We start from the raw sequence: 6,458 nt of genomic DNA, 5'->3' as shown, positions 1-6,458 counted from the left end.
TCCTATACATCATATTTGAAACAAAAATTCATATTTTCAAAGAAAACATATGCTGTTGTATAATCCAAAAATGTTGTTTTAACAATGTAGCAACTTATACTTCTTTTTATACTGTTGTCCTGAGAGAAAAGTGTTCTCTTTTTGTTAACCCTACCCTACCCGACCTCTCCCTTTTCCCCCTACCCCCCCCCCCCCCCCCCCCCCCCCTCTTAACCGGTGGACGACTGGCTCTGGGTTCCAATTGTTTGTCTAATACTCAGGTTTTCCCATTTAGAAAAATGAATAGTGAGAGTTCCCCTCATTGCTGCCAATTTCCTTTCTTCTACTTTATCCCCGATTATACTATTCTTTATTTCATTAAAAGAGGGTGGTTTTTTAAGTTCTCTATTTCTATAAATCAGATATTTAACAAGAATTAAAACATGATTCATTAATTGATATTTTCCTTTATTTCTCTCCTCTTTCCCATACAGAATTTCCTCCAAACTACAGTTATGTATTTCAAAGTCTAAAAATCTCGTGCACATTCCCTACACTGATTGTGCAAATTCACAAGTATAGAATAAATGTTTATATGTTTCTTCATCTTTTTCGCAAAATGAGCATAAGTTAGTCGAGACAAGACCAAAACGGAAGAGGTGATGGTTTGTATATAATATATTATGTATAAGTTTGAACTGAAACTCTCTTAATCGACTGTTAAGTGTACACTGTCTTAGTCTTAAAAATATGTTTTCTATTTCCTTACAGGAAAAACCATAGTTCCTTCCAATGGCTATGGCCACAATGATCGATTACTGAATCAGATAACAATTTGAAGGCAGCATCATAATCTTGATTGCCACAAAAAGTATAGTCATTCATTTTAAAGCAATTCTTTGAAAAAATCTTTTATTTTTAATAATTATGCATATTCAAGTTGTAAATTCAAATGTTGATTGTTATTGAAGTAGGATGAATAATCTACATTTTACATTTAGTAAGCATACATTTGTTTTAATATTAAGAATTTATATATAAATTGCATTTCTTAGTGGAAACATTATAAATCTATTGTTACAAACCTCGTAACACGAAAGATATCTTTGAGTGAGCGGCGCAAGTACGTTTCTCTAATTAATACAAAATTAATAGCACTACTAATACCCTCTGCACTGCTCCACTGAGTTTGCATTGAAAATAGCTAAATTATACATCTACAGATTGCTGAGAGTATTAAGAAAATGAGTAAAGACCTTTTTAAGCCCTCACTAGTGTGAAGAATAAAATGAATGCAATTTTGACACCCTTGATCGATACTTGATGAGGTAATCCCTGAAGCAGCTTTTCCAAGCTATACTGGGATGGGATGTGTTGTGACAGCAGGTGAAGGTGCAGACAACAAAAGGGTGTACAGTTTCTTTATACAGTAAAACAGTGACGTGCAAGTTAAAAAATAAAAAAAAATCATGCTGCTATATGGTTTACAGCATTCTGGAACCTACAGGAAGTTCCAACCCTCTGATAACACTGCAGTGGCTGGTAGTTGATTTCAGATGCGAATGGTGCGGGGATAAAATGAGTACTTGTAGGCAGGGGCAGATCCAGGAATTTCTTGCCGGGGGGCACACGGGGGGCACACAGGGGGCACACGGTGGAAAAGAGAACATATATATATTTTTGTTTTAGTCCCAAAAAAATCGCAATGACTCAGCAAGCGACTGAAAAAGCGGTGGGGGGGGGGGCGAGGGGTTAGAGGACACTTTTTTTTTTTTTTGGTCGCGAGATTTTTAAATTTGACATTTTGCTCCGTTGGGAGGGGGGTAATGTCACCATTTTAGGTCAGCCATTGACATATTTTATTTGGGGGGCCGGGGGGCACGCCCCAGTTTTTCAGTACATTTTGGGCGAATTTAGGGCTGATTTTAACATATTTTTTTGGGCCTGGATCCGCCACTGGTAGGAGTCTATTGTTGCCTCAGGAACAGAGAGCTTGAGTGTGTGGTCTCTTCTGCTGATGTATGTAGCTTTGGTTATGAGGTGAGGAAGACAACAATTGACTAGCTGGTGGTGTATTTTAAAGACCATGCAGGTGCTTTGTGCTAGAAGACGACGTGTGTGTGCAGTTAATCCCATCCCAGATGGGAAACGAGCCATGTACCCTTTCCAGAACCCAATCACAAATTGAAATGACGGCGATAAAACACATGCGATAGTGTGACGTCAATGAATGAACTACCCTATATCACACATTCGGGACAAATAATGTTGGATGCCCATTGCCATTTTTAGATATGGGCTTAACGTTGTTTGTTTTTTTGCGGTAGCCAGTAGTAATATTTCCTTTTTTTGGCACTTTAAATAAGATAGACCGACTAAATAATACTTTCTACAAAATGTTTGTTTGATTATTAAGTTATTTCCATCACATTTGAGCCTACACATCGGAATAATAATCACATGTTTTGAGGGCATGTATTAGCATGTACGTGTCTTATCTAGGAGTATGACATTTTGAACGCTGACCTAACGACTCTTCTGGAGCAAAATAGGCGACATATTTACATAAAATTAATTGTCCAGATATTCATTACGAAAATGTATGATTAGACTGGTTAATTTATATTTTTAAATAAATTAAGTCGAAGTACCAGACAAGTGATAGGGGAAGGGGAAATCGAGAGATGACCGAGAAATGACATTATAAACCATACAGTATTACAATATATAATAGAACAAAATGAACTAAACAAGTAACGAAATACTGGTAAGCATGTATACGTAATAGTTTACAGAGTACATTTAAGTTGTAGAATAAGACAAAATATATTATATTGCTTATTTAACTGACAGGGGGGAAAGGGAATCTCAAAAAAGCTAGGCTTTTTGAGCGAGATTCCCAGTATATAAGTACAAGACCATCGTCATACAGCGAGCATCAAATCCTGCACATGTCTGCTCCCAGAGAGACCAAAGACGCGCGATTTCACCCACCCGCGCCAGATCCCCGGGTCTCCCCCGCCAAGGCATCAATCTGTCGTTGCCAGGTCGAACAAATCTAGGTTTTCCCACCTAGCAACCAGCAACATAAAATAGTGTACATCGCACAAACCCCGACAAAAGAAACACAGAGACCCGGCTTAGGCGACTGAACTCGCGCGTCCGAAGACTTTCCGGGAAAAAACATACAAGCACAAACCAGAAAAACACGCTGAGAATGGTTCAATGTAATTTTGTACAATCGTATATCATTATGAGCGATAGAAAACCAAACAGATGATAAGAAAAGAAGAAAAAATGCAGTTTCCATGGATAGCCTAAAAATCAAAGGGCGACTTAAGGAAAACGGGATGATGAATCATCATGAAGTTGATGAAGCTGTACGTGACATAAAAATCTATTTTGGGAATTTCTCCATTTGTTCTCCATTTTCCGAAAGAGCATAGAAAATGATGTCCAAATGTCGAAAAACTATTGAATATGTTTTTGGCTGAGATATGAATAATATCGATACGGGTTATTATCATAATAACAAAGATTAAAGATAATAATTATTATTTGAAAAAAAAGTAATGATTATCATCATTCATCTGAAACAATAAAGAAAGCGAGCCTGTTTTGGAACAGCGCATATTCTGCGGAGGGCCGTCGATTAGAAAGGCCGAATAAGATTGTGATTATAGCGATTAAGGATTTAATAGATGACTTGTTGAAATCATTACAAAACCTGGGGGTATTTCACAAAGATCTTGAGTCGAACTTAACTCTAAATTATGGAGAGCTATTCTATGGTGGCCCTGAAGGGACATCGCGAATAGACTAAATCGTGAAAAATATGCGATAAAATTCACGATATCGTCAATTTTATCGCATATTTTTCACGAAGAAATTCACGAAATTGACGATATCGTGAACTTTATCGTGAACTTTTCACGATGAAATTGACGATATCGTGAATTTTATCGTGAAAAGTTCACGATATAAAGTTCACGATATCGTCAATTTTATCGTGTACTCTATCGTGTACTCTATCGTGTACTCTCCTGACGGGCGCTTCGTAAACAAAACCAGCCCTAGCTGGGGAAGACAGAAAGAAGGAAAAAAGGGAAAGGGAAAGAGAAGATAAAAGGAAAGAAAGAATATTAAGTAGTAAAGAAGGAAACGGGGGGGGGCGAAGGGCTTTTGCCTCCTCCTCACTCCCCCCACCCCCCCCCCCCGCCAAAAAATAAATAAGGAGAGAGAGAAGGGAAAGGGAAAGGGAAAGAAAATATAAAAGGAAATAAAGAAGAGGAAGAAGGAAAGAGGGAAACGGGGGAAGGGCGAAAGGCTTTTACCTCCCCCCCCCCCCCCGCCAAAAAAATAAATAAGAGAGAGAGAGAGAGAGAGAGAGAAGGGAAAGGGAAAGAAAGAAGAGGAATATAAGAGGGAAACAGGGGAAGGGCGAAGGGCTCTTGCCTCCTCCCCCCCCCCCCGCCAAAAATAAATAAGAGAGAGAAGGGAAAGGGAAAGAAAATATAAAAGGAAAGAAAGAAGAGGAATAAGAAGGAAAGAGGGAAACGGGGGAAGGGCGAAGGGCTCTTGCCTCCTCCCTCCCCACCCCCCGCCAAAAAAATAAATAAGAGATAGAGAGAGAAGGGAAAGGGAAAGGGAAAGAGAAGATAAAAGGAAAGAAAGAAGAGGAAGAAGAAGAAGAAAAGAGGGAAACGGGGGCGAAGGGCTCTTGCATCCCCCCGCCCAAAAAATAAATAAGAGAGAGAGAGAGAGAAGGGAAAGGGAAAGAGAATAAAAAAGGAAAGGAAGAAGAATAAGAAGAAAAGAGGGGCTCTTGCCTCCTCCCCCCCCCTCCCGCGCCAACAAATAAATAGGAGAGAGAGAGAGAGAGATAGAGAGAAGGGAAAGGGAAAGGGAAAGAAAATATAAAAGGAAAGAAAGAAGAAGAAGACGGAAAGAGGGAAACGGGGGAAGGGCGAAAGGCTCTTACCTCCCCCTCCCCCCTCCCGCCATAAAGGGAAAGAGAAGGGAGAGGGAAAGAAAATATAAAAGGAAAGAAAGAAGAGGAAAAAGAATAAGAAAAGAGGGAAACAGGGGCGAAGGGCTCTTGCCTCCTTTCTTTTCTTTCTTTTCCTTTCTTTCCTATTCTCCCTCTTTTTCGTTTTTCTCTTTCTTTCTTCTCTTTCCCTTTCCTTCTCTCTCTCTCTCTTATTTATTTTTTGGCGGGGGGCGGGGGGACGAGGCAAAAGCCCTTTGCCCCCGTTTCCCTCTTTTCTTCTTCTTCCTCTTCTTTCTTTCCTTTTATCTTCTCTTTCCCTTTCCCTTTCCCTTCTCTCTCTCTCTCTGATTTATTTTTTGGCGGGGGGGGGGCAAGAGTCCTTCGCCCTTCCCCCGTTTTCCTCTTTTCTTCTTCTTCCTCTTCTTTCTTTCCTTTTATCTTCTCTTTCCCTTTCCCTTTCCCTTCTCTCTCTCTCTCTGATTTATTTTTTGGCGGGGAGGGGGGGGGGGGGGAGTGAGGAGGAGGCAAGAGCCCTTCGCCCCCCCCCCCCGTTTCCCTCTTTTCTTCTTATTATTCTTTCTTTCCTTTTATCTTCTCTTTCCCTTTCCCTTTTTTCCTTCTCTCTGTCTCCCCCAGCTAGGGCTGGTTTTGTTTACGAAGCGCCCGTCAGGAGAGTACACGATAGAGTACACGATAGAGTACACGATAAAATTGACGATATCGTGAACTTTATATCGTGAACTTTTCACGATAAAATTCACGATATCGTCAATTTCATCGTGAAAAGTTCACGATAAAGTTCACGATATCGTCAATTTCGTGAATTTCTTCGTGAAAAATATGCGATAAAATTGACGATATCGTGAATTTTATCGCATATTTTTCACGATTTAGTCTATTCGCGATGTCCCTTCAGGGCCACCATACTATTCGTAGCCTCAAAATAAAATATATTCAATTGTGAAAATTCAAGTATTTTAGACTTTTTATAAATTCCACATCAAGTTCATGAAAACATTGATATCCACCACCCCCCCCCCCCCTTCCATTTCCTGTCGGTATTTTTTCTTTTAGAATACAAATATATTTTTTAAATCAAATGACAACAATTGTTAGTCTATTATTTGCATGAGTACGTACGGATGCAATCGAGGTCACCCGAGGAAGCGGTTCTAGCCCCCCCCCCCCCCCCCCCAAAAAAAAAAAAAAAATCAGGGAGCGGCACATGTAGAAGAACCCTCAAGCTTTCTTTAGCTAGGTTAAGTTAGTTTAGTTTGTAAGAATTTAAATGTACGCATTATTCTTATCTGACGAGTTTGTTTTTTTAGGACATACTCATAAGCTACTCATGAGGGACCTTAAATCCACAAGCCTTGCTTTCAACCAAGGTCACCTCATCTTTCTATTGTAACGCCATATTCTGTTCACTTGTTATATTCATGTCATATTTGTTATGTGTGCTATGAAAGAAAGATAAATAAAACTTGAA

The sequence above is a fragment of the Strongylocentrotus purpuratus genome, unplaced genomic scaffold (assembly GCF_000002235.5).
Source record: "Strongylocentrotus purpuratus isolate Spur 01 unplaced genomic scaffold, Spur_5.0 spur5_scaffold_12, whole genome shotgun sequence".
Classification (NCBI taxonomy): Eukaryota; Metazoa; Echinodermata; class Echinoidea; order Camarodonta; family Strongylocentrotidae; genus Strongylocentrotus; species Strongylocentrotus purpuratus.
This window is presented reverse-complemented; position numbering follows the sequence as displayed.